Source organism: Camellia sinensis, chromosome 6, assembly GCF_055761805.1.
Source record: "Camellia sinensis isolate YWXY chromosome 6, ASM5576180v1, whole genome shotgun sequence".
Taxonomy (NCBI): Eukaryota; Viridiplantae; Streptophyta; class Magnoliopsida; order Ericales; family Theaceae; genus Camellia; species Camellia sinensis.
Window position 1 is genome coordinate 174,198,915 of NC_138966.1, and position 10,998 is coordinate 174,209,912.

At 42.0% G+C, this 10,998-nt stretch overlaps 1 pseudogene; it reads left to right on the plus strand.

Moving 5' to 3' along the window:
- Positions 1-817: 817 nt before the first annotated feature.
- LOC145793831 (histone-lysine N-methyltransferase SUVR4-like) lies at positions 818-4,522 on the plus strand (annotated as a pseudogene).
- The last annotated feature ends 6,476 nt before the right edge of the window (positions 4,523-10,998 follow it).

Here is a 10,998-nt window from a genome sequence, read left to right on the forward strand (position 1 = left end):
TATTTCATTGCTTTCATTTACCCGTTGTGGAAGAGAACTGTGATAGTGTTAAACCCATAATTTGCATTATGAGCCACTTAGTATAGGTGGACTCATTGGTCATACTTCATAACCTTCTCAATTTTATTTCATCTGTTTCTCATTCTGTGTAGAGAGGGGAAACGGGAAAACATGAATCTTGGTCCGAAGTTGAACCTGAAGAAAATGAACCACCATTAGAAAGAACTCGATTGAGAAGCCAAACAGATTGGTCTTCATCCTCTGCTGGTAATCACAACCCAGGTCGTGGTAAAACTTCCGGAAGGACACCAAAGGAGGCTTATGTGTCTCAAACTCGTTGCACGGAGAAAATAGACTTGTCCCCTCATCTGTGTCTCGTGGACAAAAAATCTGAATCAAGTCCATCTGAACAGTTCTCTAGTGACAGAAGAACGAAACATGAACATCTTTTATCTCCAACACATGTGCGAGATGGTGAAGAGGTACCTCAGTTTCAGTTTGTTCAAAGGGGGAAAAAATTGAAATGCGAAAGAGACACTCAATGCTTTTCCTATGAAGAGCCAAAAGGTATACTTGATATGGATCTTTCTGATGAGGAGAGTGTGCTTGATAAACATCATAACAATGCTGTTATTATCAAACGTGAAAGAGATGCTGATGAGCTGGAACAGTTTGATGTTCCTCTTGCTATTGTCCCCCCAGGTTTGTCACTATCTTAGTAGCTATCCAACATTGCAAAATATCAAACTGGCTTTCTGGAAGATTGAATTCTGTAGTTATGATTCTCATTAGATCTGGAAAGTTGTTTGCCACGACAATGATTGGTCACGCTACTCAGAGCTCTCCGTCACTGCACATGCATATTAAAGCCATGGCAGCAAGTGATTTTAACTAACATAGTTAGCTAGCAGTATGCTGATTTCATTCTTTTCACACAATTTAGGTGGGTTTTGACTGGCTAAAGTTTATCATCTGATGTATGTTTCTGGGTCAACTGGCGAATCATTTTGGCAACATGTGTGAACAAGCATCGTCTAAAGCTGAAGTAGGAAAAAGGGAATTCTAACTTTCGAGGTGGTTCTGCACGTCCTAAAATTAAAATTCTGGATTGTTGATTATCTGACACTTCATCTTCTAATAAGGCTACTTTATCTATTGATAATAATAAATAAATAAATAAAAAGAAAAAAAAAAGGATCTCTTACACCTTTTAAAGCCTTGTATTACAAGTGAAATTAAGATGGGAGCAACATGAGTCTGATTGCGTTTGTCGTTTAATTTCCGTGCCTCAATTTGATCACAATCTCTTTGTTTCAAGTTTTTTTGGGCCAATTAATTATTTTTGTTCTTCTTCCTTCGCATTTCTAGAAGTTCATGCATATCATCTAAATGTCCTTGCTTTTTGATTTGCATTGGATTCACCAAATGACTTTGTGCATGCAGCGGCTCCTCCCAGTTTGGCACATGAAGATGGTTTTACAAGTGGGAGTTCTTCAAATGTTAGAGAAAATGACGGGGAATTCTTGGGAACAAAGCAACTAAATTCTGAAGTTGTAGGTAAGGCTCACTCACATGCATGTGCATGTGTCTGCATATTACTACCACCAGTTTTAACAGCATAAAAAAAAAAGGGAAAGACAAAAAATAAAAAAATAAAAAAAATATTGAATTATCAGTTTGATGATGTTACTTTCGTTAGTGTAAATAGCCACAATTTTATTTATAAGTTTCTTGGGTTGACAGCATTTCATTATAAGTTTATTGAATTGAGGGAATGCTCTACGTTTGCAGCTACTTGTGCTGCCCGAAACTGAAAATTTGTTGATGTCTTTTTTTGATATATGGCATAGTCCTTGCTTCTGAAAGTGAGGTTGGCCCTATACTGCAATAAATTTGATTTCCACGTGCAGGAAACCCAATATGACTGTGATTTCTTTCTTTCGTTCTTTCTATTTTGCTGATTGGGTTCATTTATATTTTATTTTTTCTTTTTAAGAATTCTGAAACTTCAAGCAAATATGATAGTGCTTTCGAGTCATATAAATGTCCATCGCTTTGCGTCATTTTTTTATATATATTAAATGTTTGGATTTTAACTGATGCACCTTTGACTGGTGACTTTCTCTGTATAGTTCCTCCCACTCAGCTGTTTATTATGTGAAGATGGTTCTTCAAATAAGAATTGTTCTGATGTGGAAGGAAATGGGTTGGAGCTCCTGGACTATAAACAGCTGGATACAGAGGACAAAGGCGATGATGGTGCATCAAATTCATCACAATTTGACATTGCTTCCTCTCCTCAGGGAAATGTGAAAATTTCCCTGATCTGTAACTCTTCTCAGCAATCTGGTTTTCGTATTCCAAGTTTAGATGCAGTTTTGAAATTGGTGGAGGAGAATTACATTAAAACATATAGAATTATTGAACCTGGTTTCTCTGTGGTGAAGCTAATGAAAGATGTCTGTGAATGCTTCTTGGCAGAAGGCGCCAATTGTAATGATGATGGACAAGTAAGATCCACAAATTTAACATCATCTCTTGCTATATCAAAGAAATTAAGTGCACAAGATGTTCTGTGTGGCAGAGGCTATGAAGGCAATTTCTGCATTCCACCAAGCTTTCCAAACGAACCATTTAGATTTAGGAATTTTATTAAGGTGCCTCCCCAGATTCCTAGGGTTCTTACTTCAACTAGTTCCAATGTTCTTAACTACATTACAGAGTTGAATGTAAATGGGAATAGCTATTGCGGAAGGGATATAAAGATTAAGGCACTGGAAGGTTTAGGATCTTCGAATCCAAGCAGTCTGGTGGTTGTTCAGAAACACAGCTCATGTCTTGATCCTTTAAAGGCTTCACGTCACGTTGATGACATTACCAGAGGTGCAGAGAATGCTAAAATCTCATTGGTAAATGAAATTACTGATGAGTGTCTGCCAGAATTCTACTACATTCCAAGAAACATAGCTTATGAAAATGCACGTGTGAAGTTCCTTCTTGCTCGTATATCGGATGAAAATTGTTGTTCAAATTGTGTTGGGGATTGTATGTTGCTCATCGTACCTCGTGCTTGTGCTTGTGCTGGTGAGACAGGGGGTGAGTTTGCTTACACACAAGGCGGGTTAGTTGAGGAGAAGTTTCTGGAGAAATGTATTTCACTGAACCGTGATCCTGAACAGCAATGCCTGTTTTATTGCAAAGATTGCCCTCTAGAAAGGTCTAAGCATAAAAAAGGGTATCTGGCCCATGCAAGGGCCATTTAGTGAGACAATTTATAAAAGAGTGCTGGTACAAATGCGGATGCAGTATGAAGTGTGGAAACCGCTTGGTTCAGCAAGGCATAACAGTGAATTTGCAGGTCAGATCTTCAACATCTCTTTCTTCGACTAAAAATTTTAAAATGGTGCAATAATGAATTACAAATTCCTTGGAAGATATATATTTGCAAGTAAAAGACACATTTCATATTAAAGATTACATATATGCATTCTTGATGTTTCAGGTGCTTATGACACCCGAAAAAGGCTGGGCTGTTAGGACACCTGAGGACATACCGAAAGGTACTTTTGTCTGCGAATATGTGGGAGAAATTGTGACCAACACAGAGCTATTTGAGAGAAATACTAAAATGAGTGGTAGAGAGAAGTACAAGTGCCCTGTGCTACTTGATGCAGACTGGGGTTCAAAGGGTGTCCTAAGGGATGAAGAGGCTCTCTGTTTGGATGCAACAGTCTGGAAATGTTGCAAGGTTTATCAATCACAGGTACTTCAATGCTGTAAGTAAGTAAATAACTTTGTAATGTCACGCGTCTTTGCAATGCTTTGCCGTGAGTATCCATCTGAAAATAATTATAAAAAAAAATTGTCCAGAAAATGCTGGTTTTATGCTAAATTTGGTTATTTTGATGCATTTGTCTGAGAAGCATGAGGCTCATTTAGCTGCCGCACATGAAGGTTCTACCATTGTGGAGTAAATGACAACTTTTCATAGGAGAAATTGATATCTATGTCAGGGGGCTCTTACATTTCACCACAAGAAATTCATTTAACTTTCTCCAATTAGGGAAAGCAAGAAGAGGAAAGAATGAGTTTGGGAAAAACAAAAATTCTCATGCATTCATGATTTTAATATTCTTCTACTTAATCAGTTGCTGTAGGCCTCAAAATCTCCCCTAGTACTTATTAAATCTTAGTCCTATAATAAGTTTTTAGTCATGTAGTTTTGTTTTCCCTATTATCTCTCTCTCTCTCTCTTATTTATTTAGTTTTGTGATTTTGTCATCAACTTCTATGTAGTGAGATCACATTGTCGTGTTGACTCTTTGTTCAACTTTATGAGAGGGAAAAAAATCTCCCATCTTTTTTTAGTAAGGATTTTTTGAAAGTTTATGTATCTGAATTATGCATTTTGTTGATTAGATGCTTTGAAGCTAACTTGGTTGATATCACAGTTGAAGTTGAGACACCAGACCATCGCTACTATCAAAGATCAGAGTCATCCAGTGAAAGCATTCCATTGTGAAAGCATGTCCTGCCGAAATATGAAACATCCAAAGTATATATTTCTACAACCATAAAGCCTAAATATTTGCCTTTTTGTTCTTCTTATGGACAGCAGAACCTAGTGCTTCATGAGTGAAGTGGGTGAAAATTAATCAAGTCTTGGTGCTAGGCCCAATGCAACACTCACTCCAAGGTGGAGCTAGGTCGGACCTCGGCCCTATGGCCAACACTTGCTCCGAAGTAAGACAATCATAGGAGTTCGGCCCAATGTACGAGCATCACTCCAAAGTGGGCCGAGCAACATGGTGGACCTTCTGGATGGACAGAACCACTCCGAAGTGGGTTGAGCAACATATTGGACCTTTTGGATGGACAGAACCACTCCGAAGTGGGTTGAGCAACATGTTGGACCTCCTGGTTGGACAACCGTTCTAGAGCAGACCAACTTAGAGAAGGCCAATTCACTGAAGATCTTTCTTGGGTCCACTAGAGACCAACAACTCTGCTCCTCTCCCTCTGTATGAACATAACGTGGAGACATGGAGGTGCAGAGGGACAAGGAGCATATGTGACAGACCTGCGTCTGAATGGCAGGCGGAGTGGTCGTCCTCTTCCAATGAGAGATGTCCGCTAATGAGACAAACAAAACAGACCTGCACCCGAGTGTCAGGCGGAGTGGTCGTCCTCCTCCAATAGGAGACGACCACGAATAAGACACGTTGGACAGATGGCGGAGAGAGAAAGACTTGAACGACAAACAACCTTCTCCTATAAAAGGTGAACACTATTCACTCTGAAGGGATCCGAAATCCACACACTGAACACATATACACTCTTTATATTCTCTCTCTCCTTTTCCTCTCCCTGAGTCCCTGACTTTACCATCGGAGGGGTTTCCGACCAAACCCCGGTCGGGCAGCCTCACCGTTTGTTATTCTGTGCAGATCTTCAATTTCCAAAGCCTGTTGTTCATCCACGAAGTTCAACCCTTCTTCATAGTGCGGAAATCACCCCTGTACAATTGGCGCCGTCTGTGGGAAAACCACTGTTTGCTTCGTGACGACCTCCGGCGATGGGAATCGAAGATACACCCCATTCTGGGCTAGCAGAGAGGACTCCAATGACAGAGAGAACCAAAGATAACGGTCCAGCATTCCTTAGAAGGCATGAAGACCTTGCAGACCTTAACGAATAGAGCACCGATGTAGTAGAGCAACGTCATGTCATCGTCGGCGAGTCACCCCAACATAGCTCCCTTGATAGAGACAACCGCGACCAAAGGGAGAGAGTACCACACTGTTCTATGACAAGCTCTGGTGAGGGGAACGAAAGAGATACCTTTGTTGCCACTGTGGAAAAGGACTTTGTTGACAGAGAAGACAAAGGATAACAAATTAACACTTCGAAGAGTGCCGGAAAACTAGATCTGCACTAATAGATATAGAGAGACCAGATCCGCACCGACAGATGAAGTCTAGACACGACGTACACCACTGTACTATTGTTTAGTCGTTCTAACGCCTCATTCTAAAGGACTCCGATGAAAGAGATGATGATCGATAAAGGACTATATTTTATGAAAGTGTTGGAGGACCAAATCTGCATCGAAGAACAAAGTCCAAATACGATGGAACACCACCGCATCATTGTTACTGACTCGTCTCATCATCTAGACGGAAGGACTCCAATTGGAGAAGACGAATGATAAAGAACCAATAATCTAACAGTGTCAAAATACTAGATTTGTATCAATACTATTCAGTTGTCCCACCGACTAGACGGAAGAACTCCAATGATGGAGAAGACAAATGACAAAGGATAGATGCTCCTGAGTCTTCTGAAATATGAGATCTGTATTGACGAAACAAAGTTTAGATGTGGTGAAGCTCTACCATATCCTCGCAATTGAGTTGTTCCATTTATTGGAAGGAAAGACTCCATTGATGGAGAAAACAACAAACAAGGGTATGGTACAACAAAAACATAAGTTTGGGTTAATCCCAGCCTACTACATTGATGTGGGCCTAACAAAGGTCTAGGCTGATCCCAGCCAACCCCCTTAGTGTGGACCAAACAAAGGTCTGGGCTGATCCCAGTCGACCACCTTGACGTGGGCCTAACAAAGGTCTGGACTGATCCCAGTCGACCACCTTGACGTAGGCCTAACAAAGGTCTGGATCGATACCAGCCGACCACCTTACTGTGGGCCTAACAAAGGTCTGGGCTGATCCCAGTCGACCACCTTGACGTGGGCCTAACAAAGGTCTGGGCTGATCCCAGTCGACCACCTTGACGTGGGCCTAACAAAGGTCTGGACCGATCCCAGCCGACCACCTTAGTGTGGGCCTAACAAAGGTCTAGGTTGATCCTAGTTGACCAGTTCGATGTGGGCCGAACAAAGGCCACTCCGATATAGGCCGAATAGAAGCTAGGTTAAACCTAACTGTCCACCCCGAAGTGCGACGAATGAAAGCCACTCTGAAGTGTGCCAAACAGAAGTTAGATCGAAGCTAGTCCTTCACTAAGAGGTGGGTTGAATAGAGGCCACCCAACGTAGGCCAAAAAGAAGATAGGTTCAACCTAGCCGTCTACTCCAAAGTGTGCCGAACAAATGCCACTCCGAAGTGGACCGAACAAGAGCTAGGTTAAACCGAGCCCTCTACAATGAAGTCTGAACAGAAGCTAGGTCAAAGCTTGCTCTCCACTCCAAAGTGGGGTAAACAGAGGTGTAACCGAGTCAAGTAACGGCCGAACAATGATGATCGATTGGGGGCAAGACAACTAATTCAACTAAGGCCAAACGGGAAATATTGCAAGGTTTCCCTATTATTGCTCGACTGGAAGAGCAACTTAACTTTTCAAAGGCATAAGGCGAAGTCTAGTCGAACAACGAACAATGTAGGGCTACATCCTTGTTGCTCGGCTGGGGGCAAACAACATAAACATGAAGAAATTGAAAGTTCGAGTTACAAGTCCAACACTTGGCAAATTTCGAAGATACTTTATTAACTTAAAGTTTCATTACAAAAGGACCTCAGCCTAATGAAGGTGATACGAAGTGGAAGAGCTACAAAGAGGGATGAGCAATAGAAGTTGGTCAAACGCCCAATGCTTGGGCCGAGCAATAGAAGTTAGTTAGACGCCTAAAGCTTGGGCCGAGCAACAGAAGTTAATTGGACGCCCAACACCCATTTTGAAGTGGGCCGAGCAACGGAAGTTGGTCGGACGCCCAATGCTCACTCTGAAGTATACCGAGCAACAAAAGTTTGTCGGACGCCCAATGCCTGGGCCAAGCAATAGAAGTTGGTCCCAACGCTTCGACCGAGCAACAACGGTTGGTTGGATACCCAATGCCTACTCTTAAGTGCGCCGACCAATGGATGTTAATTGGATGCCCAACACCCATTCCGAAGTGGGCCGAGCAACGAAAGTTAGCCGGACACCTAATGCTCACTTTGAAGTGGACCGAGCAACAAAAGTTGGTTGGACGCCCAATGCCTGGGCCGAGCAATAGAAGTTGGTTGGACGCCCGACGCTTGGGCCAAGCAACAAAGATCGGACGTCCAATGCCTGGGCTAAGCAGTAGAAGTTGGTCAGACGCCCAACGCTTGGGCCGAGCAACAAAAGTTGGTCGGACACCCAACGACTGGGCCGAGCAGCAGAAGTTGGTCAGACACCCAATGCCTAGGCCGAGCAACAAAGGCTGAGCAATGAAAGTTGGTCGGACGCTCAATGCTCACTCCAAAGTGGACCAAGCAATAGTGGCTGATTGGACGCCTAACATCCACTCCAAAATGGACCGAGCAAAGGAAGCAAGTCAAAACTAGCTAAGCAAGACCAAGTTTCATGGCTCGAGTAAACAACCAAAAGATTGACAACAAACAAAGTTGGAAGTGCAACATTCTACCAAATAAATACACTACAAATAACAAGCAAAGGTCGAAGGAGTGCAGTGCCCGACGAGAGTCAATATTATCGAAGTCGATACCAAGACTATAACGACTATGTGCTAGACAACTCTCAAGATAAGAGGTGCTAACATTGACAGTAGCTTGGTGGTAGAGAAACCGAATTAAAAAATGCAAACTCGCAACGCCAAAGCTGCTAGGGCCGACCAAGCAACTCGGTGTTGAAAAACAAAAATCATGCAAACAAGCTGCTACGGCCAACTAACTAAGTGACGGACAATCCTTAAGCTGAAGGTAAAACGACCGACTAATATATGAAGAAACGAGTTGAACAAATGGACGTGTTAATCATGTCCAAACAAAAAAATGGTACATGATCCGCATGACCAAGCAATGTTAGCAAGCTATGCTTCGAGACCGAGCAGAGTGGAGGGGCAGGACTTGGTCGACCAAGCATTGAGACCAACACCAATTTATCTCTTACAAGTAGGACCGAGCAAAAAGATAGCGAATGTCTTTCAAATTAGAACAAAGCTGTGATAAAGCACACTTGGCCTGCTTTGAAGCGTCGTTGTGTTGCTCGGCCCAATCGACGAACACTGCAAAAAAATATATATATATATATATATATTATTCTGCATATATATATATTTTTTTCAAGTCAAGCAATGACGCTCAGCCGACTGAGAAAAAAAAAAAAAAAAAAAAACACCAAGCTAGACAATTACGAGGCTAGTGAAGACACATTTAGTTTGGGGGCACAACTGAGCTACAAAACATTGGGCAGACGCATACGTCAGACCGAACAATAATTTTTAATCCAGCTCATGGAGCTCAAATTAAGTTGTGATCACCCAAACTTCGAAGTTGGTGACAGAATTGGCTTCCGCTTCGCCAAACGTAAGCGCAAGCCAGGGGGCAAATGAAGTGGGTGAAAATTAATCAAGTCTTGGTGCTAGGCCCAATGCAACACTCACTCCAAGGTGGAGCTAGGTCGGACCTCGGCCCTATGGCCAACACTTGCTCCGAAGTAAGACAATCATAGGAGTTCGGCCCAATGTACGAGCGTCACTCCAAAGTGGGCCGAGCAACATGGTGGACCTTCTGGATAGACAGAACCACTCCGAAGTGGGTTGAGCAACATATTGGACCTTTTGGATGGACAGAACCACTCCGAAGTGGGTTGAGCAACATGTTGGACCTCCTGGTTGGACAATCGTTCTAGAGCAGACCAACTTAGAGAAGGCCAATTCACTGAAGATCTTTCTTGGGTCCACTAGAGACCAACAACTCTGCTCCTCTCCCTCTGTATGAACATAACGTGGAGACCTGGAGGTGCAGAGGGACAAGGAGCATATATGACAGACCTGCGTCTGAATGGCAGGCGGAGTGGTCGTCCTCTTCCAATGAGAGATGTCCGCTAATGAGACAAACAAAACAGACCTGCACCCGAGTGTCAGGCGGAGTGGTCGTCCTCCTCCAATAGGAGACGACCACGAATAAGACACGTTGGACAGATGGCGGAGAGAGAAAGACTTGAACGACAAACAACCTTCTCCTATAAAAGGTGAACACTATTCACTCTGAAGGGATCCGAAATCCACACACTGAACACATATACACTCTTTATATTCTCTCTCTCCTTTTCCTCTCCCTGAGTCCCTGACTTTACCATCGGAGGGGTTTCCGACCAAACCCCGGTCGGGCAGCCTCACCGTTTGTTATTCTGTGCAGATCTTCAATTTCCAAAGCCTGTTGTTCATCCACGAAGTTCAACCCTTCTTCATAGTGCGGAAATCACCCCCGTACAATGAGTGTATATATTTATGGATGATAATAAGCAGTACATTTCTTGGTAGCATATCCTGACTGTTTGAGGCTCTGGAAACCGATCATTTCACTTTGTTGGGAGTCTGTGTGACTGAAATGCTTGTTGCTCTTAGAAATTTGATACTTCGAGTTGGGTTGACAAATGCTTTTTAAGTAGCATTTTTCTTTTTTCTTTTTTGCTTTTTTACTTTATAGGATAAAGTTATTACTAAAAAAGTTAATGCGTTTGGCAAATGCTGAAAAATTTGTTTTTGTTACTGTGAAAGTTTGGTAGGGTTTGGAGTTTTTTAGTTTCATACTATCTGTACTTTTTTATAAATTTCAAAGTACAATGCACTCCTCAATCAAAATAGGAAAAAAATGTTCCCGTTGTTGGAGCATGACATTTCTAATAACACTGAATTAGTGCATTACTATTTAAATTTGTATGTGCAATATGTTGCTTAAGCAGAGAGTATGCCTGCGGTTGATATCTAATTGTTGTAAAAGGTTAGTCTTTTGGTTTCCTGTTGATTCAAGTAATACTAAAAATTGTTAGGTTTAATATATATCTTTTATTTTTAGAAACCTGTGTATGGCGTTGAACCAAATTTATTAAATTTTTTTTTTTTATATAATCTATGGATTGAATTCTAATTGCACTTTCCATTTTGCGGTACAGGAAATAGATCCAGTTCATGAATTTGCAAGTGCTCACAAGGAAAAAGTTACTGAGGAAGCTAGCTGTCCTCTCTCTCACTCACTCCCTCTTATAAGG